General features: G+C 43.2%; 2 long non-coding RNA genes across 2 annotated transcripts in view; one reads left to right on the top strand and one right to left on the bottom strand.

The window, feature by feature from the left end:
* LOC143730892 (uncharacterized) overlaps nucleotides 1–27,843 on the top strand; it is a 462,574-nt gene that overhangs the window by 241,950 nt on the left and 192,781 nt on the right. The window lies entirely within an intron of this gene.
* LOC143730900 (uncharacterized) lies at nucleotides 5,313–8,571 on the bottom strand. The gene is made up of 5 exons (XR_013200677.1): nucleotides 8,289–8,571; nucleotides 7,668–7,761; nucleotides 7,464–7,550; nucleotides 6,784–7,366; nucleotides 5,313–5,327 (listed from the first exon to the last, which is right to left on the bottom strand). It is a non-coding gene; the product is annotated as an uncharacterized LOC143730900 (long non-coding RNA).

Here is a 27,843-nt window from a genome sequence, read left to right as displayed (position 1 = left end):
CTGGAAGCCTCAGTACCAAAACAAATTCCTTGTGTGTGCAAGCACACTTGGCAATAAAGCTCTTTCTGATTCTGATTCTGATTCTGAAATATCAACAAGTTGAGAATGTTCTAAAAAAAACAAGTTTTGAACTTTTTGTTTCAAAGGAACACTGTTATATTATTAGGAAATCACCTAATCATATCTCCATCAATGTCTCCATCAAACTTAAACTGTGGAAAGCAGCAATAGAGGAACAGCTCAGAAGACGTCTCAGATTACGACTGTAACCATGGTTCCCTGAAAGGGAAGAAGATGCTGTGGAACACCTCTGCCTGATTGCATCGTGAAGCATGTGTGACATCAGTCTAATGGTATGATGGAACATCATAGGCAGGTGACATCATGACCAGGAAACTATAAAAGCACACCCAGACCAAACAGCGCTAGCTTTGGATAGGCTAAAGAAAGTCGATCACAGGCATGCAACGATGGCAGGGCGACACAATGTCTCGTTCCCTTTCAGGGAACCATGGTTACAGTCGTAACCTGAGATGTTCCCATTCAACATTTATACCCGCGTCGCCATACTAACAAGTGCCTCTCTGTGGGAAATCGTGATGAGCACACTAAGACGAGAGCACCTGGGACCCTGGAGTGGACCCTAAATCTAGGTTATAAAACCTCACAAAAGTGTGCGGCGAGGGTGAAACTACAGACCCCCTGATAATTACAGACGCCCAGCCGCCTCATCGAGGGGGAGGAAAGGCAGATGTGATCAACGAGCGGTCACGGGAAGACATGGGGGTCTTCCAGGACTTCGAGATCTCATCATGCACGTCCGGGAAGAAAGGTATTGGGGTTTGATGCGGGCGAGGGTCCGCGGCCTTACCCAAGTACCAATCATCCAACCGCGAGCACTCGGGACAGGGTGGAAGGGTCCACTCTAAACCGATGCTCGCGGCGGCCCGGGAAAGCATGGCCGTCATCTCCAGATCAGACTCGGGCACAGCCGTTTGCACACCGGAAGGTGGCAGCTGTGACGAGTCGTCACTTCCAAAAGAATCAGACCCACCTTGTGATGCTGCAATGGACATCGCGTCCTCCTCTGGAGTGCCAAAGGAAATCCGCGGGGCATCCGAAGATGGTCCCGCGGAAATCCCCTGAACACTCACAGGTTGCAACACTGGAGAGGGTGCGGCTGGGCACGGACGGATAGCGGCGCTTTGTTCCAAACCGTCACCATCAGATCACCCTGGCCACCAGCCGAAGTAGAGCCTCTCGAGGAGGTGCTAGATCGGGGTGTGGATGAGGGGACTCTCACTCTTGCGAGATCACTGAGTCTCGATCTTAGTGTCGCGATGGTCATGTTCCCGCATTGGGAACATGAGTCCTCCACAAGCGCTACTCTAGCGTGATCAATGCCCAAACATACTTATGAAATGCTCGTGCCCATCAGAGTCGGCAACGAGTCTACCGCAACCAGAAGTACACGGGCGATGCATCTTTAAAAAGACGTGCCGCGTGCAAGCTCTTTTGTGAGTGAAAAGAAACTCTGAGAGTGTTGAAGCGCCCGGGGAGAAACACACTCACTGGCAAACCACTGCACAGATAAGCAGGAAGTGCGCACCCGCCGGGAGATCGCCGTCACACCAACACCAGAGAATCTCGCTCGTCTGTAAGAAGCTAACAGTTCAGAGATGGCTCGTGGAGTGAAGAATTAACTTGGCTCCGAAGCAAAAACATATCTGCATGTTGCCAGCATCCACTGCGTGAAAAGAGCTGTAATCGGGCATGTAAAACTCCTGAGTACTCCTGTGTACTCCACAAATAAACGTGTGTGTACGGGAGTTTGCTGTCCCGTCACACAATCCCGAATACTCCTGGATATGTACCAAGTTTGGGGCACAGCAGGGAGCCACTAAGGGCCATCAGTTACCATGGTGAATAATCCCCCGGTCGGGGTCAATGCAAGGGAATATTAGCATTTCACACCTTTGGGACACAAGGCAGTGGCCTCCTTCAATTGGTCAGAGGTCTTACATAGGATTGGCTGCTCAATGCTTTGTCCCTCCTCTAAACCCCCACACTATTGGTCCAGTTTATGGCCTCATTTGGGTTTATTATTACTCATTATTAATATTTATTATCATTGGTGTTCATGGTTATAATGTCAACACAATCAGATAGACAAAGTAGAGTTTGTTATTTTTATGATTTGTAAATGACACTGGGCACATGACATATATATACACACATTCAAAATTCTATAAATAAAAATACATTAGCACAGAATACACTTTACTATTAGTCATACAATATATAACCCCATATAATATATAAGGTCTGTGTATAATATATAGAAAACAATATAATATACAAATACTTTAGAATATATAAATAGTACAATATATAAATAATACAATTGTCACGGTTCATAAATTCATTGATTCCTTCTTGTCTCGTGTTTCTGTTGATATCTGTGGTTGTGTGTGTGAGTGGGCGTTACCACTCCGTTCTGCTGATCAGCGATCCAGCTGATCAGCGCTCAGCTGATCGTTATCCACTCACCAGCTGCAGCTCATTCCATTCCCTATTTATACTCACTGGCTGCGTTCCAAACCGCATACTCAATGAGTAGGTACTTAATTTCAATGAGTACTTACTCAACGAGCGCGAAAAGAGTAGGTACTTCATAGCCAAATCTCGTTGAGTATGAATGCGATCCGGACATCATACGCCATGTTGACGTTATCATGTGACCTATGACGTTATCACAAGCGCAACAATTTAAAAGTTATGAGCAACAGGTGCACCGACATCTCACTGCATCAGTACAACCTAACTAGAACTGTTTTCATCAGCGTCTGAAATGGTTGGCATGTCTGCAATAGCTAGACGAATGTGTGGACAAAGGAGACGTCGGGCTGCTGCTCGGAGATCTCGCCTTTGGAGAAGACTGATGATTTTATACTCAAACAAAGCAAGTATTACTACTTAAAAAATTAAGATTACCCCAGAATGAATTGCATTACTAGCCCACCCCAACACTTATGCACAATAATGACAAATGCTGACCAACTTAATTATTTAACATTTTCTTAATTAAAATGATATATTTTGGTAAAACAAGCAAACTGTTGTATTGTCATATGACATAGATGTATGAATACACACTAGACAAATGCAGCTGATGTGAATACATACAATTTCCTTCAAGCAATGATTAATGCAAGAATTAATTAAATGAATATTTTATTGAAACATGAATAAATATTTAATATGAAACATGAATAAAAATAAATGAATGAATAAAATATATCATATCACTATAAAGAAATACATATACAAGTCAATACCATATGAAACATTGCTTAATTCAAGCTTTTTGTTCTAACAAACTATGATGTATTTACAGGCGGTGAACCCCACATCATACTGCCATCTCAATAGAGCGGTTCCCATTCTGCGGCTTTATCTTGATGAAGCAGCTGACCACCGTGCCCACCTTCGCCTGTCTCTGCCGTCCATCAGGTCCCTGATTGCTGCAGTCAGACTGGAATCGGACCATGGATGGGAACGGGAGATTGAGGTCCTTGTGTTCCTGCACTGGCTGGCCCATGCAGCATCCTACAGGGTGGTGTCGCAGGCCTTCGACATCCCAAAGACCTCTGTGTATAACATTGTGCACAGAGTGAGCAAGGCCATCATGGGAATTTTGAGGAGGGTGATCTGCTTTCCGACCGGAGATGACCTGGAGGCAGTGGGAGCAGGATTTACACAGCTGTCTGGGTCACCAGCTTTCAGCAGAGCAGTTGGTGCAATAGACGGCTGTCATATCCGTATCAAACCTCCAGCAAATAACTCCCACTGCTACTTCAACAGAAAGCTGTTTCACTCCATCCAACTCCAGGCCATCACTGATCACCGGGGGAAATTCCTTGATGTGTTTGTGGGGTATCCTGGGTCTGTGCACGATGCCAGGGTGCTGAGGAACAGTCCAGTGTATGCTGGCGGCCTTTATCCACCTGCAGGCAAGTGCATCCTCGGGGATGGAGGCTATCCTTGCCTGAGTGCACCCATCTGCCTCATCACCCCGTACAGAGAGCCGGTGCAGAACCCTGTGCAGGCGCGTTTCAACAGCAAGCACTCCCGTGCCCGCAACATCGTGGAGAGAGCTTTTGGGATGCTGAAGACACGCTGGCGCTGCATTTTCTTCAAGGCCTTGGAGGTGAGCCCTGCCTTCGTGCCTGAGATTGTTGCGTGCTGCGCTGTGCTTCACAATCTCGCTCTAGCCAATGGGGACATCGTTGAGCCAGAGGATGAGGAAGACCATGATGACGGCCCCCCTGATCCCCACAACCTTGAAGCAAGAGTGGGAGAACAAGTGCGGGACAATCTGGCTGCTGCAGTGTCTGCTCCAAACATCCCTGTGCCGGCTCTCCATGAGCATGACTACCTTTAAAACATTAAGAAAGATAAAAATGTTTTAAAATTCATGTTGTCAGCATTCAGTTTCTTGACAAATGTCATTTTATAGGTTTACAATTACATGCAAATATTTGTTAGAGCTTTAAAACCTTTTGTAGTGTAGAGGGATAAACCAATGAACTGGTTAGAAGAAGATTGCTGGTCAATCAGCAAGGCTCTTTACTCCAGGTTTGTCCAGGGTCATTGTCCCTGTAAATAAATGGAGTTAATCACTTTCGATAAAAAATATGTCAAATGCATAAATGTGATTGATATTTGTAAAGCATTTTTTGAACCAGTCATGGGCATAAACGGTCAAAGCTGCTTAGTTTGTCAAGGAATTATTATAATGCAAAATGCATACATAAATTTACTACAATTTATATTTGGTGGGTTAAAGGGTTAGTTCACCTCAACATATAAATACAGCAATTGTTTACGGTTTACTATTTACTTATTTAATGTTTTTTATTGTTTAAATACAAAAGGGAATTTTTGTCAAGTTTGTTCTGCTGGTTTCATACAATATCAGTCAATGGAGCCCAACTTTCAGAAGCTTCCTGGCATTATTTAATGACGCTTCTGAAAGTCCATTGACTGATATTGTATTAAACCAAACAGTACAAACCTGACCAAACCAGTGTTTTAAAGTGTTTTTTCTTCTTACATTACACCATACATTCACTAATTATTAATCAACGTTTCATAAATATTTAATTTATGAATTTGATTACAATCTTAAAGTATCACTAAATTTCTAGAAGTCTATAATGTACTGTGAATGCCTAGAAATAGTTTGTTTTATATACATATTATTGTACAAAATTCTTAGGCCACCATTTGTAGTTGTTGCACAGTACTGTGTGTATATACAGGTCCTTCTCAAAAAATTAGCATATTGTGATAAAGTTCATTATTTTCCATAATGTAATGATAAAAATTAAACTTTCATATATTTTAGATTCATTGCACACCAACTGAAATATTTCAGGTGTTTTATTGTTTTAATACTGATGATTTTGGCATACAGCTCATGAAAACCCAAAATTCCTGTCTCAAAAAATTAGCATATTTCATCCGACCAATAAAAGAAGTGTTTTTAATACAAAAAAAAAAAGTCAACCTTCAAATAATTATGTTCAGTTATGCACACAATAGTCAATACTTGGTCGGGAATCCTTTTGCAGAAATGACTGCTTCAATGCGGCGTGGCATGGAGGCAATCAGTCTGTGGCACTGCTGAGGTGTTATGGAGGCCCAGGATGCTTCGATAGCGGCCTTAAGCTCATCCAGAGTGTTGGGTCTTGCGTCTCTCAACTTTCTCTTCACAATATCCCACAGATTCTCTATGGGGTTCAGGTCAGGAGAGTTGGCAGGCCAATTGAGCACAGTAATACCATGGTCAGTAAACCATTTACCAGTGGTTTTGGCACTGTGAGCAGGTGCCAGGTCGTGCTGAAAAATGAAATCTTCATCTCCATAAAGCTTTTCAGCAGATGGAAGCATGAAGTGCTCCAAAATCTCCTGATAGCTAGCTGCATTGGCCCTGCCCTTGATAAAACACAGTGCACTAACACCAGCGGCTGACATGGCACCCCAGACCATCACTGACTGTAGGTACTTGACACTGGACTTCAGGCATTTTGGCATTTCCTTCTCCCCAGTCTTCCTCCAGACTCTGGCACCTTGATTTCCGAATGACATGCAAAACTGAGCAACAGTCCAGTGCTGCTTCTCTGTAGCCCAGGTCAGGCGCTTCTGCCGCTGTTTCTGGTTCAAAAGTGGCTTGACCTGGGGAATGCGGCCCCTGTAGCCCATTTCCTGCAAACGTCTGTGCACGGTGGCTCTGGATGTTTCTACTCCAGACTCAGTCCACTGCTTCCGCAGGTCCCCCAAGGTCTGGAATCGGTCCTTCTCCACTATCCCTCTTGCTTGAGGGTGTCAATGAAGGCCTTCTGGACAGCAGTCAGGTCGGCAGTCTTACCCATGATTGCGGTTTTGAGTAATGAAACAGGCTGGGAGTTTTTAAAAGCCTCAGGAGTCTTTTGCAGGTGTTTATAATTAATTAGTTGATTCAGATGATTAGGTTAATAGCTTGTTTAGAGACCCTTTTCATGATATGCTAATTTTTTGAGACAGGAATTTTGGGTTTTCATGAGCTGTATGCCAAAATCATCAGTATTAAAACAATAAAAGACCTGAAATATTTCAGTTGGTGTGCAATGAATCTAAAATATATGAAAGTTTAATTTTTAGCATTGCATTATGGAAAATAATTAACTTTATCACAATATGCTAATTTTTTTAGAAGGACCTGTATATATATATCAGTACCGTATCTATATATAGATTCCCATTTTTATTCACAAATTTAATTCACATCAACCCAAATGTGCAAAAGATCAGAAGATGTTTTTTGTCAAATAATTTATTTTTTGGCGAGCATCTGAAGAACAGAAAGGAACCTTTCATCCCTTTCGTTGGTTTCTCTTTCTCTCCTTTCCTCTCTCTCGACTGCCTCCCGGTGCCATCTCTCTTCTCTTTCTCTTACTTCTCTTTCTTGTCTTTCCTCTCTCTCTCGTCTCTCCCGTTCTCTTCTGTCCTCCTTCTCCTCAATTTCTCTCCACAGCCTCTCCTCTCTCTCAGCTGCCTTCCGCTCTCTCTCCTCTTCTTGCTCCTCCATGTCCCGGATCAGCTCCTCCACATCTATAGCCCTTTTCCTAGCTCTTGCTGGCTCTGGCCTCACTGAGGATGAAGAGACCACAGCAGCATCCGGCCCACATGAGGCAACGATGGCAGGAGGAGAGATGGAGGGTCTGCCCCCAATTGCCTCATCCATGGCAGTGTACCACTTCCAGGATGCTGCTGTGGGCTCTCCATCCTCAGTGCTCACCCCCGTCTGCGGACATTTCAGATCCTGCAAAAATGCACAAGCATGATACAAAAGCAGTCATTTTAACAGCACAATATTTAATCATTTAATTTATGTATTAGAAGTAACAAAATGATCTTACTTTGTATTTTTGTTTCAGGTTTTCCCTTTTTTTTTAACAAACGCCGCCGTCACCCTGCCTTGCAGGCTCTGCTCCTCCACAAAAGATCTGCAGCAAGAGAGAAATCAAGAATGAAAAAGTTATATCTCTGTTTGAAAATACAATAATTGAAATGTACTGCAAATAAAGTATTCAATTGATTTTTAAATATTTCTGTATACTCACTCAAAGCCTTTGATGGCAGCATTACGCTTTCCGGTGAAGAGCGCTTCATGAGCCACTCTCCACCGGATAAGCAGCCGCGTGTGCTCATCCGTCCCTGTAACATCCAGACAAGACTCACGTTACCTCTGTGATTTATGAGCTCAATACTACATTTACATGTTGAGGTTGTTGCTAATAAATAGCTTTTTATCCATCATAAATGTTCAACAATTTTTCAACAGTACTAATGGATAAATGAAATAGATTACTTATGTTTAGTTACTTTATGTAAAATGCATTAAACTAATAAAAACAGTGTTAACAACAGTGAATTCTCCTAAACAATAGTACACACACGTCACTCAGATGTCTATTTCATATCAGTTACACGTAGTAATCTTGCCAGATTTTGAATAAATATTTAGTAATGGTATTTCAGATGTATACGGTTTAAAATGTATGCAAATACAGTTTAAAGACGTATGTGTCCTTATGGAGCTCCTCTATCCAATCAAATGTGATTTACGGCAAAATCACAAATTTACCATATTATAGCGTCTTTGCACCTTCAACAGTTCAACAATTTACTGTACAGAAAGTTAGTTCAACACATGCGATTTGGTTTGTATTTGTAATACTCACATTTGAAAACACTCTCGTCCACCCTTTCCGTCATGTTTGAGTATGAAATATCTACTTCTTCTTGTTCTTTTTTATATCGTATCCTCTCGCGTGGCCTCCTGGGATAGATGAGTACAAGCTGAAAAGCACTCAAATGTCTGGGCGAAAGCAGGAGATCATCCGGGAACTTCTCGCCTACTCTTTTAGGAATACTGATGTTTCGAACGTACTGCTTCTTTCACGTACTGTTTTCGCCTACTATATAGTAGGAAAGTAGGCATATTGGAACGCACTATCGTCCAAATCTCGAGATAATTAGTACGTCAACCAGGTAATTATCGCCTACTCTTTTTCCCATACTATATAGTAGGGAAGTATGCGGTTTGGAACGCAGCCACAGTTTTGTACTTTCATTGTCAGATCGTTGTTTGGAAGTCCTTCGTGTGTGGTTGTCCTTTCCTGTCGGCGTGTCAGCTCGTGTCTTGTTCGTGTTTTCCCTGGGATTATCACTGCCGTGGATCACCTCACCTCACCTGGACTCTCACTTCACTTCACTTCAAGACTCATCACGTGGACCCTGACCATCTTGTCCCTGCGCTACCAGTCTTGTTGTTTGTCATCTGACCGTGAAACTGTACATTAAATATTCCTTCACTTGCATTATTGCTTCTGTGGTTTTTGCCGTCACAACAATTTATAAATAGATAACAATATGGAATTGTATAGAATATATAAATGCAGTATATATATAGAAAACTATATAGAATTATATATAATACAATCTATAAATAATACTTTATAATATAAATAGTACTATATATAAAAAAACAACAGAATATTCAAATTATACTATAGAATAATATTTAGATGCGTAATACTAAAATAATTCACAGGCCAGCTTCTGTGGTCTCCACCGCGACTCGATCTGCACCAAGTCAAGCATGATGAGTTCCCAAGTACTTCTGGTCTGCTTCCAGTCTTTTTTGTAGCACCCCACACAGCGCAGACAAAACTGTACTGCGGGTTGGAGGCCGAACAACCCACACTGACTTTCCATCCAAGATAGCATCCTCCTCTTCAGACATGTGGTCAACTGTAGTCTTCCAGATAGCTGCCACTTCCTCTTGTCTGGAGAACGCCAGTCCTGCTGCTCAGCTGCTGCAAAATAGGAGGGAAAAAGTAATTAAACCACTGAAAATATCAAATTGGTTGGGATGGGAGCCTCTCCCAGGCTGAGTCTTTTACTGAGATTTATATTTATTTACACTTACTCTTCTTTTTCTTTGTCTCATGCGCACAATGATCCTGCTGTCCTCCATCTTGTCTTTGTTCTCATCTTGGGCCATCCTGTAATCCCTTCTAACAGTTTCAAAATACGTCTTGCAGGATGCTAGAGAGAGGAAGATAGTGAGGGGGGAGAATGTGTTTATTTATAACTAACTAATCTATACAGATAAATAGTTGTAGCCTTGGGACATTCTCTTGTGACTTACCTTTAAAAACAGCAGGATCTACGTCCAGTACAGCCATGGAGACGCCATTATAAAGATAGGTTGTGACCTCGAGGTTGTGGGGGGAGGATAGACTGTGGAGCAGTAATTAAAGAAGGTTGATTAAAAATATAATTTAGAAGAAAGGACTGTTATGAAACAATAGTTTTAAAGATATACCTTGTCTATGGGTCATATTTGTGTATGTTGTTTTCCCCATTGTGCAATCTCCGTACAGCTTTCTGTAAACATGCAACATAGTATGGGGGCTCAATTCAAATACATTAATAAATAAAGCACACGAAGTTAAGCGGACACCGTCAAATGTTTGTGACGGTCAGAAAATAACTTACCGCAACAGAATTATTCTCAGCTCTCTTTAATTTATTTGAAGCAGGCTCCTCTTTTGCCTCTTTGAGCTCATTGATGTCAGCCTCCATCTTATCCAACCTCTTGTCCATCGTCTCTAGCTTTTCAAATATTCTCTTCAAACTTGCATTTACCATATACACCAGTCTGTTTTCGTTCGGAGTCAGAGTTTGAATAGCCACATTGTCCCGACGTAAAGGAGTAACATCTCTACTCTGCTCTCCGTAAAACTCCAGCGATCTTTTGCAAGCCATCTTGAAGAGCAGAGGACACCTAGATACAAACTGCTTTTCAGGGTCTACAGTCTTTGTTGTAGATTGACACAATGTAAAGCACTTATCAGCCCACCTTTCCTGAATACAAATGAGGGGGGCAGGGGAATAGGGGCAATCTTGAGCTGCCAGTCCCAAAACAAATTAGCATTTACAAAGTAAGCCATCAACAAGTTCCTGTTTTCGGGCCTTTGCGGGCATTTACAGGTACGCGTAACAAAGTTCCAAAGATCCCTGCCAAACAGCACATTTAGCGGGCGTATTCATTGTCTGAATTCTCCCGTATACACCCCTTTTGACGCAGTGATCTTCCTTTTATACCCACGAGGTAGGGCGGAGATACGCTATGCAAATTCCGCAGACCCATGGCATTTCTTTGCCATCGGCTCGTTTTGTAATACTCGAAGTTGATAGGCTTTCTAAGCGAAACCCCATTCGTCATCATCTGACGTAACTCGGAGTGACAACGAAAGGGAACCAAGGTTTCTTCCACATAACCAAGGCATGTTGGTATTGCGGTGTGACCTTGACCATGTGGAATGTGTATCTCCTTGGTTTTGAGCCAGCACCGCAGAGGTCTCATGTACAGCAGGCTAAAATGTATCACGTTGGATGCAGCACCCATCAGACTCAACAGTCTTTGAAACTGTTTGACAGTAAGTGATTGGCCCAGCTTTAGCTCGTTCACAGCTGAGGTAATCGAATCGACATGAGCAGGAGATAGACGTGTCAGCATTGTCATCGAATCCCATACCACAACTAGAAAAGTTGTTGTGTGACACGATTTGCTTTAGAGTAAGCATCTTGAATTTGAGCTTCTTTACAGGGCGATTTAGTCAGCTCAGATCTAAAATCGTATGCAATCCCCATCAATTTTTGGAACAATAATGTACTGGCTGTAAAACCCAGACTCCCTGATGGGAGGACGAACACGTTCTATGGTATCTTTGCCTAGCAGAGCTTTTACCTCCTGTTCCATAACCAGCGCCTGCTCTTGGCCTACCAGTGTGGGTAGGACCCAGTTCAACCTGGGCGGGTTAGACCCAAATTCAATTCTGTAACCCTTTTTTACTGTCTACAAGACCTATTGATATATGCCTCTCGAGACTGATCTCTGGTGTAATTAAAGTAGCCAACTATGCACCCTGAAGCGGCGAACTGGCAGGGAACAATTGAACTGACTGCTCTAAAACCCTCCTTGGAGGGAGCGAGCATCCCAGTTACACTACGCTTCCAGGCATGTACTGAGATATATACTCACTGGAGACTGCTGTGCCCCGATGCACTCAATGTGGCAGGGTTGGCAAAACAGTCCCCTGAGGGCACAGGTCAAATCCATTTCCTTCCAGAGGGATCTGCTTTCAGAAGCCTGACACCACTGCCAAAGCCGCCTTAAAGATAATAATGGTCGTTCGATCAGTTTTACCGTTTGCAGGCTTTGGCTCCTGCTTTTTCGCCTCCTGAAACCTCTTGACGACTAAGGTGACACTGTCGCAGAAGAGGCCAGGAGGAAAGAGCGGGGCTTCACGAAGAAAGCTCTAATATTTATCCTTGATGTTAGACAGATTTATTCATAAGTGCCTCTCCGTGGCCACCAGGGCTGCCATAGAACGACCAATTGACAGAGATACAGCCTGGTGGAGGCATCCAAGAGGCATTCTTACCAGATGCCCAAACCACCACAACTGGCTCCTTTCGACGCAAAGGAGCAGCGGCTCTACTCTGAGCTCCTCTCAAATGGCCCAGCCTTCATGACCATAAGTAAGGATAGGAACGAAAATTGACCGGTAGATCGGTAGATCCATCAGGACCACAAAATCCGCAAAAAGCAGTGACGAGATCCCAAGCCCACTGAACCGCAACCCCTCCTCACCACGACTACGCCTCAATATACTGTCCATGAATATCACAAACAGGATTGGTGACAAAACACAGCCCTGGCGAAGGCCAACCCTCACCTGGAAAGAGTCCGACTTACTGCTGAGTACTTGTACACAGCTCTCGCTTTTGAATGTACAGGGATTCAGAAGGGGCATCCTCCAGACGTTGCCAGCTCACCCGCAATACCCGTTTGGGCTTACTGGGTCTGTCTAGATTCTTCCCCCAACCCCTGACCCAACTCACCACCAGATGGTGATCAGTTGACAGCTCCGCCCCTCTCTTCACCCGAGTATCCGAAGCATGCGGCCTCAAATCAGATGAAACGATTACAAAATCGATCATGGATCTTCGCCCTAGGGTACTCTGGTACCACATACACTTATGAGCATCCTTATGTTCGAACATGGTGTTCGTTACAGACAATCCATGACTAGCACAGAAGTCTAACAAAAAACAGCCAATCGGGTTCAGATCAGGGGGGCCATTCCTCCCAATCACGCTTCTCCAGGTATCTCCATCATTGCCCAGATGCGCGTTAAAGTCTCCCAGTAGAAATATGGAGACCCTACTGGAGCCCCATACATAACTCCATTCAGGGTCTGAAACGTGATGTGCGTGTTGGAATACTCTGCAAACGTCTCCCTGATGGAAGATGGGAGAGGAGATTCTTTGCAGGATGACTAGAATCCTGCATAATACCTAGTGCCTTCTTAGTGCTGCGTTTCTAGTAAATGTTTTGAAGCGGTTCAAGTGGAACCCCAATGATTTTAGATGCAGTTGTGATCACCTTTATTAGAAGATTAATGTCACGTGAAGTAGCCCTGCCAAACCACATTGCAATTTTACCTGTCAGTATACTCTCAATTGTACAGCAGTAAAAGTTCTTTAGAATGTTAAGGGACATACCATATTTCTTGAGACACCTCAAGAAATTAAGCCTCTGATGTGCCTTCTTAATGGCACAGCTGATATGGAAGGACCATACGAGGGAGTCTGAAATTTGGATGCCTAACTACTTAAAGGTGTTGACAATTTCAACTGGAGAGTTGTTAATATAGACAGTTATATGTATGAGTTTGTTCCTTCTGAAATCTATGAGGATCTTCTTAGTTTTACCCACATTGAGGGACAGATTGTGTCTGAGGCACCACATGATCAAATTACTCACCTCATCCCTATAGGCAGTTTCGTTATTACTGTCAATGAGTCCTACCACAGTAAAATCGTCAGCAAATTTCACAATACGATTAGTGGGATGTTTTGCAATACAGTCATAGGTATACAGACTATATAATAGAGGACTGAGAATGCAGCCTAACAGTGTTTAACACTATAGAGGCTGAGTATGAAGTGCCAACTCTAACTGTCTGGGGTCTGTTAGAAAGCCCTGTATCCATTTGCAGATGGAATTGCAGGGGCCCAGGTCTAACAGCTTAATAGACTTAGCTTAATAAATAAAATAGAAGGTCTGATACTATTGAAGGCACTGCAATAATCAACAAACAGCAACCTGACATACGTATCCCTGCCATCTAGATTCTGGAGCACAGTATTAAAAGCCAAGGATACAGCATCATCCACAGCTCTATTTGATCTGTATGCAAATTGTAGTTGATCAGTAGAGACTCTCCTCAGGACCATACCCCTCCCAGTCCACTAAGTATTGATGCCCACGACCTCGGCGGCGCATGTCTAAAAGTCTGCGGACCTTGTAAACCAGAGTCCCCTCAACACGAATGGGAGGAATGGACGGACGTGAGGGCACGCGAACGGTCGGTTTTATGCAGGAGACGTGACAAACGGGGTGGACTCGACGAAGATTAGGAGGAAGGGAGAGCTTAACAACGACTGGACTGATGACCTTAACAATGCGAAATGGCCTGACGAAACGAGGAGATTCCAGCTTACGAGATTCCGACTGGAGAGGTAAATTGGACGTGGAGAGCCATACCCTTTGGCCACAGATATAGCAAGGACTCTTTAGTCAAGTCAAGTCATCCTCATTTATATAGCGCTTTTAACAATGTAGATTGTTTCAAAGCAGCTTTACAGAGTTAAACATATAATTTAAGGTAACAGAGATTGGTTTGGTTTTATAGTGGCTCTTGAAAAATGTTTTTTCCAGCTAAAGTTAGTTTTGATTGATTCACTTCCATCTAAATGATCATTTGTTATTAAATTAGGGGCCGCTAAGACGACACCGTTCTCTCTAAACAGACTTTAAACGTGAACCTGTGATAGACGCTGATGGCGTTCACATGCGCATTAAGAATTGATTCTATAGTTATGTGCGTTTGAATATATGTGCGCAGGTTTGTAATTCCTTACAAACCATGCCTAAACAAACTACTTGTCTATAAATTTTGATGCAGAATTTTTATTTTATCTTATCACTTTGGGTAGGTATGCGAACCGAAAAATTCCACAACGCTTTATCTGTAGAGTGGTATAGGGATCCTCCATAGGGAGAGGCTAGTTGGCACTTCAGCACTGCATTGTCATCAGGTCCAGGCGAAAGTCCTTCGTCAGATCTGGAAACGGCCTGGATCCAGCAGGCTGCGGGAAAACCTCGGGATAAACAAAGACACTATAATTAGCGTAGATGCCATTCTTCTTATGATGTAACGAGTACATCAGGATATGAGGGAAGTGTTCCCAGTTCCGGCTGACCTAATCTAAGAAGCCTAATATTGAATTATAGAAGGCTATAGAGTGTTATGTGAATGCTTGGTCAAAGAGATGTGTTTTTAGTCTAGCTTTGAACTGACAGACTGTGTCTGCTTCCCGGACAATGTTAGGAAGATTGTTCCAAAGTTTTGGTGCTAAATAGGAAAAGGATCTACCGCCAGCAGTCGATTTATATATTCTAGGTATTATCAACTAGCCGGAGTTTTGAGATCGCAATAGACGTGAAGGACTATAATGCGTTAAGAGCTCGCTCAAGTACTGGGGAGCTAAACCATTTAGTGCTTTGTAAGTAATCAGCAATATTTTAAAATTTATACGATGTTTAATAGGGAGCCAATGCAGTGTTGACAGAACCGGGCTAATATGGTCGTACTTCCTGGTTCTGGTAAGAACTCTAGCGGCTGCGTTTTGAACTAGCTGTAGCTTGTTTATTAAGCGTGCAGGGCAACCACCCAGTAGAGCATTACAATAATCTAGCCTTGATGTCATGAACGCATGAACTAGTTGCATTTAGATATATTTTTAAGATGGAAAAATGTGGTTTTACAGACACTAGACACGTGACTTTCAAATGAAAGATTGGTATCAAAGAGCACACCCAGGTTCCTAACTGACGACGAAGACTTAACAGAGCAGCCATCACGTGTTAGACGGTATTCTAGGACATTACGTGTGGAAGTTTTTTTTTTCCAATAATTAGAATCTCTGTTTTTTTCAGAATTTAGTTGTAGGAAATTACTAGTCATCCAATTTTTGATATCAACTATGCATTCCGATAATTTTGTGAATTGGTGAGTTTCGTTAGGTTTGGAAGAAATATAGAGCTGAGTATCATCAGCATAACAGTGAAAGCTAATTCCATGTTTCCTAATGATATCTCCTAAAGGTAGCATGTACAGAGTGAACAGCAGCGGTCCTAGTACTGAGCCTTGTGGTACGCCATACTGAACTTGTGATCGATAAGACATCTCTTCATTTACTGCTACAAACTGATAGCGGTCAGATAAATATGATTTAAACCATGCTAATGCAATTCCACTAATGCCTACATAGTTTTCTAGTCTATTTAAGAGAATGTTGTGGTCAATGGTGTCAAATGCAGCACTAAGATCAAGTAACACTGTAAGGATGGAATTTTCCTAAGACTGTATTCAAGAAGTCGAATCTGCAATAAAACAATAAAAACTCACTAATCTACAAAGGAGATCTGTGGGACAGAGAGCACAACACAACTGGCCCAATCTGATCTCTTCCCCACATGCTGTGTTCCTGACGAAGCACACTATCTCCTCTCCTTCAGGGCTCAGTCAGTCATGCAAATCTCACAAACCTCCTGCCTCCAGCTGTGTGACGTTAGGGCAAAATAAATACTTCTGGTGCGAGTGGTAAAGTTGTTTCATTCCCGCAGCAGCAGAACAGTCAGAAAAAGAAAACAATGCCTGTTCTTCTGTTGTGGGAGATGCCCCAATAAAGATTGTTGATAACCATTTGTCTTTATCCCCCAAACTCAGGCTTGACCACTTGGGTCACGAGAAAGGGTCCAGTAAAAGCTGAGTAAATATTTGGGTGCTAGATGTTTATTGTTCTTCTGTTTCTCTGGAGTATTTAAAGAGAATTGGCAAACCACTCAAGGAAGCATCTGTAAACAGAACTTCCCACACTGTTGCTGTGTGTCTCTATTGCCAGGTATGATGACTCTTTGAAACTATTTTTGATATTGTATTATGAATGTTTTTTTATAGGCTGATCAGTTGTGTACTAGGTATTCTTTCTAATTATTTTATTTTGATGTTTAACTCTGCCTGGAAAAATAAATGTTAACCTTGATTATTCTGAAGTTTTCTGAAATCATTATTTCTAGTAGATTATGTGCAGTCTGATGTTTCCGCAAATCTCTGTCCAGGATAGATCACACCTAAGGCACTAATGAATGGAGCATGGGGCACATCATTAGACTTTTTGATTTTGACTATCCCCTCACTTAGCATGTTGTAAGCTGCAACTATTACGAAAAATTACACCTATGAGTCAGCAGTGAGCGGCTGCGTAGGGTAAGATAGGTTGCACTGCACCCTCTGACTATTTTAGGACTGGCTAGTTTGTGATCGTGAGCGCACATTCGCGACGTGACGTCTCAAAGTGACACCAGGTCCTTAATGAACGAACATTTGAAGTTATGAAATGCACAGAATAATCTTTGGTCTAAATTAAATCGCAACTAATCTGAGGATCAGCTGTAAAGATAGAAAGCTTGTAAAACAAAGAGTCACTTAAATTTGGAGTCAGATTAAATTCTTCATGGAGTCAGAATTAAAATTCGAGATCAACTGTTTAATAAATTAAAGTGATTTTTCCAGAGAACGCCGAAAAGACATACACGCTGAATTCCTTCGACCATACCATTGGATTCCGGTGTTGGGCCAGTGGGTGGACCTTACAACACTAATAGAGAGATACAACCACGATTGGATGATAAGAGCAAATCATTTGTGACTCTAATCAGAGCTGTCCCAGTGCTATGGTGCGGTCTAAATCCTGACTGGAAATCCTCGCAGATACCATTTCTTTTAAGAAAGGAACACAGTTGTGAGGATACTGCCTTTTCTAGTATCTTTGACAGAAAAGGTAGATTTGAGATCAGCCTGTAATTGACTAATTCTGTAGGATCAAGTTGCGTTTTTTTAACAAGCGGTTTAATCATAGCCAGCTTAAAGGTTTTTGGTACGTATCCTAGAGACAAAGATGAATTAATGATGTTAAGAAGAGGATCTATGACTTCTGGAAGCATCTCTTTCAGTAGTTTAGTCGGTGTAGGGTCTAACATACATGTTGTCGATTTAGATGAATTAACGAGTTTGCAAAATTCTTCCTCTCCTATGGCAACAAATGAATCAAATTTTACCTCGTGGAGACTATAATGCACTCCCTGATGTGATGCTGTAGTAGACGGTTGCATAGTTATAATTTTGACCCTAATATTATCAATCTTATAAGTGAAGAAGTTCATAAAGTCATTACTGCTGTGTTTCTTGGAAACTTCTGGGCTTGAAGCTTTCTTTTTCGTTAGTGTAGCCACTTTTTCAAATAAATACTTTGGATTATGTTTATTTTCTTTTAATAGGGTTGAAAAATAAGCAGATCTAGCAGCTTTTAAAGCCTCTCTGTAAGCAATCGAGCTCTCCTTCCATGAAATCCGAAATACCTCTAGTTTTGTTTTCTTCCAGTTGCGCTCCATTTTTCTGGCTGCTCTCTTAAGGGCCCGGGTGTGCTCGTTGTACCACGGTGTTGGACTATTTTCTTTAATCTTCTTTAAGCGCAACGGAGCAACTGTATCTAAAGTGCTGGAAAGGAGAGAGTTAAAAGTTTCTGTTGCAATATCAAGTTCTTCTAAGCTATCTGGGATGCTGAGACGATGAAACTGATTAGGAAGATTATTGATAAAGCAATCTTTAGTGGCAGAAGTGATAGGTCTAACATATTTGTAACACGGAGTTTGGCTTTGAAGCCTTGGCTAAATGTAATTTACATGTGACTAGATTATGATCTGAGATGTCGTCGCTCTGCTGCATAATTTCAACAGCATCAACATTGATTCCATGTGATAATATTAGATCTAGAGTATGATTATGACAATGAGTAGTCTAACTCCAATAGAGTTAAGAATGTCTTTAAATGCCAATCCCATTGCATCTTTTCCATTATCTTCATGTATGTTAAAATCACCAACAATTAGGACTTTATCTGCAGTCAATACTAATTCTGATAGAAAGTCAGCAAATTATTTGATAAAATCTTTATGGTGCCCTGGTGGCCTGTATACAGTTGCCAGCAGAATTCTCAAACTTGATTTATCGTTTACATTATATATTTTTACATTAAGCAGCAACACTTCAAAAGAAATATATTTTAAACTAGATTTTTTAGTGGTTTTGAAAATATTACTATAAATTACAGCAACACCTCCCCCTTTGCCTTTCAGGCGAGGTTCATGTTTATAACAGTAATCATGAGGGGTGGACTCATTTAAAGTAATGTAATCGTCTGGTTTTAGCCAGGTTTCTGTCATACACAGCACATCTAGGTTATAATCTGAAATCATATCATTAACTATGAGTGCTTTTGAAGTAAGGGATCGAATATTCAGCAGCCCAAGCTTTATCGTTTGCTCATCTGTATTATATCTATTTTTTATTTGTTGAATATCAATTACATTTTTAACCATAGATCGGTTTGGACGTTTTTTGGATTTCCAAATTCGGGGAACAGACACAGTCTCTATATGATGATATCTAGGTGAAAGAGCCTCTATGTGATGGGATTTATCTGACCTTGGTGACGCGAGGCCGCTAGCAGACGGTTGGTTTAGCCAGTTTGTCTGCTTCCTGACCTGAGCCCCAGATTGTCATGTTTTGTCTCTAAGAGTATGAGCCAAATTACTAGAGAGAAGAGCAGCACCATCCCAGGAGGGATGAATACCATCTCTTTTCAACAGGTCAGGTTTGCCCCAAAAACTTTTCCAATTGTCTATGAATTCTATATTATTTTGCGGACACCACTTAGACAGCCAGCCATTGAGTGATGACAATCTGCTAACTATCTCATCACTCCTTCGAACAGGAAGGGGGCCAGAGCAAATTACAGTGCCTGACATCGTACTTGCGAGTTCAAACACCTCTTTAATATTAATTTTGGTGATCTCCGACTGGCGGAGTCGAACATCATTAGTGCCGACTTGAAAAACAATCTTAGAGAATTTACGATTAGCATTAGCCAGCACTTTTAAATTTGCTTTGATGTCAGGCGCTCTGGCTCCCGGCAAACATGTGACTAAATGCAGTGACATGTGACTGTGACTTTACGCGGCGTTTGTTAGCCGTGTTGCTCATGCGCCTCCTCGAGCGACAAAGTGCTGATTTCACCCCTCTCCAAGTGCGATTGCAAATAGCATTTAACCTCTTGGCGGAACGAATATACTCTAGGTTCCTGTGGTCCGTCCAAACAATGAAAGGAACCGGAGCTCCCTCTAACCATTGACGCAATTCTCCCAATGCCAAGCGTATGGCGAGTAATTCACGGTTCCCGACGTCATAGTTGCGCTCCGCGGGAGAGAGATGATGTGAAAAGAAGGCGCATGGGTGTACTTTCTTATCGACTGACGAGCGCTGGGAAAGAACAGCCCCGACCCCCACCTCAGAAGCGTCGACCTCGACGATAAACTGTCTCGAAACGTCGGGAGTGAGCAGAATGGGGGCAGTAGTGAAAAGGGACAAAGAGTCGATTCTCCAGTAATCGTTGGAGGACCCGACGAACGTGTTGGACATGTACTTCGAGAGGGTGAAAAAATCAAAATATCGTCGAGATAAACAAAGACAAAAATATTAAGCATACCCCGGAGGACATCGTTGACGAGGGCTTGAAACACGGGGGGGGGGGGGGGTATAGGCGGTTTTCCACTCGTCGCCATCCTTGATGTGCACGAGATGGTAAGCTTTACGGAGGTCAAGATTAGTACAAAACTTTGCTCCCTGCAGTAGTTCAAAAGCTGAAGACATCAGTGGCAAGGGATAACGATTCTTGACAGTGATCTCATTCAGCCCTCTATAGTCTATGCAGGGACGCAAAGAACCGTCCATTTTCTTAACAAAAAAGAAACCCGCGCCGGCTGGAGACGAAGTGGGTACAATGGTACCTGCATTAAGGGACTCGGAAAGGTAATTCTCGAGCGCTTCGCGTTCGGGAGCTGACAAAGAATAAAGTCTTCCCCGTGGGGGCATAGTACCCGGGAGGAGGTCAATGCTGCAATCATACGGTCGATGAGGAGGGAGAGAAGTGGCCCGGGAGCGACTGAACACCTCCCGCAGATCGTGATATTCCTCCGGTACTCCAGACAAATCACCCGGCCCCTCCTGAGAAACAGAGACAGAGGAAACGGGAGGAATGGCAGAGGTTAAACACTCAACATGACAAGACAATTTCCAAGACAAAACAGAATTGTTAGACCAATTGATCTGACGATTATGTTGAACCAGCCAGGGGTGTCCTAAAACCACAGGACTAAAAGGTGAACAAAAAATAAAAAAAGGAAATGGTCTCTCTGTGGTTTCCCGAGACAGTAAGGGAGAGAGGGATGGTCTTTCTCTGAATCCTAGGAAGGGAACTGCCATCTAGGGCAAAAAGAGGGGTTGAGTCTCTTATGTCTATGAGGGGAATACCTTGCTCTTGAGCCCACGCCTCGTCGACGAAATTCCCCTCTGCCCCAGAGTCTATCAAGGCTGAGCAGGTGACAGAGGAACCAGGCCAGCGGAGAGAAATGGGTAGAGTGGTACATGACCTCGATGGAAAGTCCCTGGAAGAAGCGCTCGCCAGTATCCCTCCGTTTACTGGTGTTGTGAACTTCTTCCTTCTTCAGTGTAGGAAAACTCAGAAGCGAAAACCAGGAGACTTATTTAAGCAGGATTCTTTATTTGCTGTAGTCTGCTTCGTACCCAAGTCAAGTCAAGTCTAATCTAGTCTAAAAACACAGTGTTTTATCCTTCCAAAGGGGGGGGGGGGGGGGGGATTTACATAAAAGGGGGAGGCAATCTGAACAAAGCATGTAAATGAGCTGAAAGGCATAGACTTCTCGTACTGAGATGAGACAAATGGTCTCAGTAATAAAATAACAAGTGTTAAAACTTGCTCAGCATGAGTTTCAACCGGTGAGACACGAGAACAGGAAAGGCATAGACTTCTCGTACTGAGATGAGACAAATGGTCTCAGTAATAAAATAACAGGTGTTCAAACTTGCTCAATATAAAATACTATTGTAATGGAAATCTAAATTAAACATTTAAATAAAATTAGTAATCCTACATTTCCCCCTTTGAGAGTTCTAAATAACTCTCACAAAATACAAATTTAGACACTTAAAAGTTAATTCTTGTAACTTGTGATCGTTACAGGCACATGCTTCTGTGTTGCTGTTTCTGCAATTGCATGCTGACACAGGAACAAACATGCAATTTTAGGGTCCGTGAAGTTCTTAAGGGTAATATTCTTTTCTGTTTGGAACTGTCATTTCTTTGTGAGGGGCGTGAGTCATTTGTTGAATGAAACACTTGATACTGTGGACACATAGATAGTACGCTAGTAGAAGAAATAACAGCAGAATTGCTATTTCCTTTATTCATATCCACAGTTTACCTAACAAGTTTCCAAACCATGAAGAATTATCTTCAGTCATCTGGTGTAATTTTGCTGAAAGATCAAGAATGTCTTGTTGGATTTTGTTCAAGTTCTCTGTTGGATCCATTAAAACCCGATGCAGCACTCAGGTCCGATGATGGTGCAGGCTCCTCCTTGCGTTGCTAGAATGTAATCTAAGGCCACTCTGTTCTGTAAGATCATTATATTGTGCGAAGCGAGAGTGTCTGTATTGTTACTGGTACGACAATCTTGATCATGTTGATGGATGACTGAAGGTTTCGTATGTGAGTCTCTGCGTTGTGTATTTTTTTTCTTTCGTGATAGTTGGTTCGGCAGTGGGTCTAGTCGTTTTCTTGAGGTTTTCTTGTTGCTTCATACGCAGATGACGAGGTCAGTGCATATGGGTCTCGGGAAGTCATCAGTGGTATCTGCACAGAGTAAGAAAGAAAACAAAAGACAGGAGAGCAGTATTTGTTCAAACACTAGGGTTGTAAACTTTTCCGAGTCTGCTAGACAGTAGAGCAGTATTTGTTCAAACACTAGGGTTGTAAACTTTTTCTGAGTCTGCTATTGTTGTTCCATCTTTCCCTATTTCTTAATTCCTTTGATCCCTAAGGAACAGTGAGGTAAGGATGGACTAGTGGATGGGGAAGGCCCGCAGAGTTTGACTCCCGAAGCCTGTTGCATTCGGTTCTTCTCTGGGCTCCTCACTGGTTCCGTGTCCTAACCCTGTAGGTGGGGGAACACTTTACAGTGTGACATTAGTCCAGGTTTTTCCTTCCCTGACACAATCCTGCAGCTGCTGTAATCAACATCACTTAATGTGGTCCATGCCACTCTAATGGCTTGTTTCTGAATTACTTTCAATTACTTGAGCTGAACCGTCAACAAACAACTCAAATCCTGAATTCTCTATGGAAGTTTCTTTTACTTCCCTCGAAGGTGTGTATGTAAGCGTAACACAATCATGAGTTATTTCTTCTTCAGCCTCTAACACAAATTCAGTCATTGCAGACATCATACATGAGGATGGGTTTGTGACTGGTGCACGCAGTAAAACAATGTTCGGGGCTGTGGGGGTAGTTAACCATTTTCCCCAATGGGAGGAGGTGACAGAAGTTTCTTTTGTTTCATTCATCAGTGTGGACACTGCATGAAGGCATTTTACATTTACAGTCTGACCTAACAACATTACTGATAAAGGGCCTGTGCTGTAGCATAACATTTAAGACTGTGAGTTTACTTAACCAGTGTTCCCCAAAGGAAGGGTGAGACTGTCACTTTCCTTTTGTTCTATTAAAAAAAAATAAGTCTTTCATCTTTGTTGTAAGTTACTGAGGAAATTAAGCACTCACAGCCCAAATGGTTAACACCTGAGCAAGCTACCCCAGTTTAATGATGAGGGGAGGGGCTGTTTCAAAGTAGCAAGCAGACTGAGTAGGAGCTGAGTAACATTGTTAATTTTTTTAAAGTTCTTTTTGTTTTTCCTACACTCTTTTCCCCAATGTCCCTGTTTACCACAATAATAACAACTACTGCACTCTCTCTTAGGACATTTGCGTTTCTGTTGATTCTCTGTGTTGACCTTAAAGGATTCTGCTGCAATTTTTACTCTTTCCTTGACATCAGAGTCTCTTTCCCATGCAGCCAAACTGTCTAAGTTGTTTTGTATGGTTCTAGTGGACCATGTTAAGTCTAAGAAAGGCAATGCTTTTCTATGTTCTGACAACAGACCATCAAACCATGTGCGAACTAGGGGGGCATTATCATCTAGCACCTTCTCTGAAGTGTCAGCTATACCACTGTATGCTGCTGCTGACTGACAAAATCTTTCAGTGTACTCACTAACATTCTCATGTTTCTTCTGTACACAACTAGTGATCTTTGACCAGTCTATGTTTGGTCCAACAATGTTCTTTAATGTTTTCAGAACTCCTTCTCTCAATTCATCTTTTCTGGCATGTTGTAGTTCAGAAGTAACAGCAGACTCAGAACTGTTGAATTCAGATTCAGTTAGAATTTGTGACATCAGCTGTGTGACTTCTGCCAATGACATGTCATAAAGACGCATTTTACTGATCAATGCCCTTCTAAATTCAGAAAAATCTGTGCGTACTGAAGGTAAGCTTTGGGATAGTCTTTCTATGTCTCTAGGTCCGAGTGTTTTGGCAACAGTTTGGTTTTGGACAACAGAAGAGTTGGGAAGAACACATTCAGTTCTCTCAATTCTCAAGATCTTCTTGCGACACATACCTTTACTGAATCTACAGGCTTATCAGTTACTGATGGGATGTCTACATCTGTTTCAAAGAAAGCTTGTAAGTCAGGATAAGTTTCATCTGACTGTTGGTCTTCTGAGTCATATTTGGTTGAGGCCTTGTTATGGCCCACCTTAGAGTGCAATTGTTTGTTCTGTTCTTTTAATTTAGCTATACACCTAGCTTGTTCTTGTGCAATGGATAAGCTAAATTCTTGGTGGCAGCAGATAATGCCTTTTATGTTTCTCTTCCTGATACATGAACCCAACACCTTCTTGCATTCTTCAATAGACCATACTTTTTCTGGGTGAATACAAAATTTCTTTCTCAAATCCAATCTGACTGACTCAGTCACTATGGAGTCCATCTGCTCCCCTAGCAATGACCTGAACTCACTGTCTGTCCATAAAGGAGTAGCGAGACCACCTTTTTCTTTTGTGGGGAGTCTAGCATTCCTTCTAAACATTGTTGTGAGTTTTCTTTGTAGCCAACACAAACAGACACTAAAACTTCTCTGATCCACAGAGGGTACACTCGTTAACACAGATTACTGTTGTTAATGCTAACCTTCTCTGCCTAAAGCAAAGGATACACAAATTACTAGCAATTTATGCTAAAACCTTCCCTGCCGGAAAAAAAACAACTTTTGCCACTTCCCTGGCAAAGCGGAGGATAAAACAATATTAACATGTACGTTAATCTTCCCTGCCTGAAAACAGAGGGTACAATATATTAGCACTTGATGCTAATCTTCCCTAACTTTATAGAGGATAAAACACTTCCCTGGCAAAGCAGAGGGTAAAACAATATTAACATGTACGTTAATCTTCCCTGCCTGAAAACAGAGGGTATAATATATTAGCACTTGATGCTAATCTTCCCTAACTTTATAGAGGATAAAACACTTCCCTGGCAAAGCAGAGGGTAAAACAGTATTAACATGTATGTTAATCTTCCCTGCCTGAAAAACGTCTCGGTTACGTATGTAACCCTCGTTCCCTGAGTAGGGAACGGAGACGTTACGTCGGATGACGACGAATGGGGTTTCGCTTAGAACACCTATCGACTTCGAGTATTACAAAACGAGCCAATGGCGATGAAATGCCATGGGTCTGCGGAATTTGCATAGCGTAACTCCGCCCCACCGCGTGGGTATAAAGGAGGACGCCGGCAACATGCAGGTATGTCTTCGCTGAGGAGCCGAGACTGAACTCAGGCGTCTGCCCAGCGGTACAGCGGAAGTGGCAGGGAGACGTAACGTCTCCGTTCCCTACTCAGGGAACGAGGGTTACATACGTAACCGAGACGTTCCCTTTCGTAGTCACTCCGAGTTACGTCGGATGACGACGAATGGGGGTCCCCGTGAAATCACGCCACCTTCACAGCTGTCTTCCAGTGCCCTGCGAAAGTCTGATCCCCCTGTCGTGATACTGGCACAGACGAAGGAGTCCTACTTAACACAGGAATACCAAGGTACACTGGGAAGCATATCTCAGAGGAGATATGCCGCAGCATGCCTACCCGTAGGGAGGACTTAAGATACACATATGGCCGGAGGGCTACATATGGAGGAACACTGGAGTGACCAGCCCGAGGGGTGGCAACTTTCAACTCCAGGAGGGCAAGATGGCTTGCCAAGGGAAAGACACATGCTCAAGGAGGCTTACAGTGGAAATACACATGTGGGGGTTACTCAGGGAGGAACCATGCACACGGAGGCACCTAGCCGACGCCCAGGCAATAGACACTGGCGCCAGCGTCAACAGTGCAGGAGGAACTCAGGGCTTCAAAGAGGAAGGCTCACCTGAGGAATAATCGCACGTGTCCAGTCCGTGAAGTGGAATGGCGAGCAAGCGAAGACACCTGAGCGGGTCCAGCACGAGAGGACACAGGCTCCACTCGGAGATTATAGAATCTGGCGAATGTGTTGGGTGTCGCCCAGCCTGCAGCTCTACAAATGTCTGCCAGCGAGGCGCCATGTGCTAGAGCCCAAGAGGAAGCCACACTCCGAGTGGAGTGGGCTGTCACACCAAGGGGGCACGGTCGGCCTTGCTGTTGGTAAGCCAAAGCAATGGCGTCCACTATCCAGTGAGACAACCTCTGCTTTGAGAGAGCCTTTCCCTTCAGTCTCCCACCATAACAGACAAAGAGCTGGTCTGAGGTCCTGAAACACTGCGTTCTGTCTACGTAAGCGCGGAGAGCGCGTACTGGACAGAGCAGTGCCAAGGCTGGGTCTGCCTCCTCCCGGGGCAGCGCTTGCAGGTCCACCACCTGGTCCCGGAAGGGAGTGGTGGGAACCTTGGGCACATATCCAGGCCGGGGTCTCAGGATCACGTGAGAGTGACCGGGCCCGAATTCCAGGCACGCTTCGTCAACGGAGAATGCGTGCAGATCCCTTACCCTCTTGATGGAGGCCAATGCAACCAGGAGCGCTGTCTTCATAGACAGGAACTTAAGCTCAACTGGTTGCAGAGGCTCAAAGGGAGCCCTCTGCAGGGCATTTAAGACCACTGAGAGGTCCCAAGAGGGAACGAGAGGAGGGCGAGGAGGATTCAGTCTCCTCGCTCCTCTCAGGAACCTGACGATCAGGTCGTGCTTCCCCAGAGACTTACCTTGAACTGCTTCGTGATATGCGGCGATAGCGGCCACATACACCTTCAGGGTGGAGGGAGACATCCTTCGCTCCAACCCATCTTGCAGGAAGGAAAGCACGACAGAGATCGAGCATCTCCTGGGGTCTTCTCGACGAGAAGAGCACCAGTTGACGAAGAGGTTCCACTTCAACGCATAGACATGTCTCGTGGACGATGCTCTAGCGTAGCGTTTCTCAACGGGGGCGGTACCGCCCCCTTGGGGGCGTTTGGACAGTGTCGGGGGGCGTTGGGAACGAGGCAGCTGAGAGGGGGGCGCTCAGGCACAAATGGGGGGCGTTATGTCTGACTGTGGCACTATATACTCACTGTTATTATCACAACTTTTTTAAGCCTCTGACAACACATACAATGTTAATTTGAATGCATGGGCGTTTTAGGTACAGCATTGATTTCCACGCTGCTGCTCAAATCCATTCCACCTTCATTCGGAGTCCCACCAGGCCAGACGATCCAATACGCACGTGCAGTCCCAAGCGCGAGTCTCAGGTTCCTATGAGAATATTAATATAAAATATCATAGAACATGTAGCCTACCGGTATATGAAATAGTAGCCTAGGCGTCATTTAGCCTACAGGGCGGTTTTGAAACACTTTTAAAACATCTCGCGGCACGGATGTACCAATACAAATAAAACATATCCAGTTAACTAGCAGCATTCGTTTCATTCGTTTGTTAAATAAGAGACGATCTAGCGCTGAAATGTGTTGTCTTCACTCGGACGCGCACTTCAGTCCGTTACGGAAAGTGAAAGTCTCCCTAAAAGATGTAAGAAATAAA

This window comes from Siphateles boraxobius, unplaced genomic scaffold, assembly GCF_051911475.1.
Source record: "Siphateles boraxobius isolate OS27281-9 unplaced genomic scaffold, OSU_SipBor_1 83, whole genome shotgun sequence".
In the NCBI taxonomy this organism is placed as follows: Eukaryota; Metazoa; Chordata; class Actinopteri; order Cypriniformes; family Leuciscidae; genus Siphateles; species Siphateles boraxobius.
This window is presented reverse-complemented; position numbering and strand designations above follow the sequence as displayed.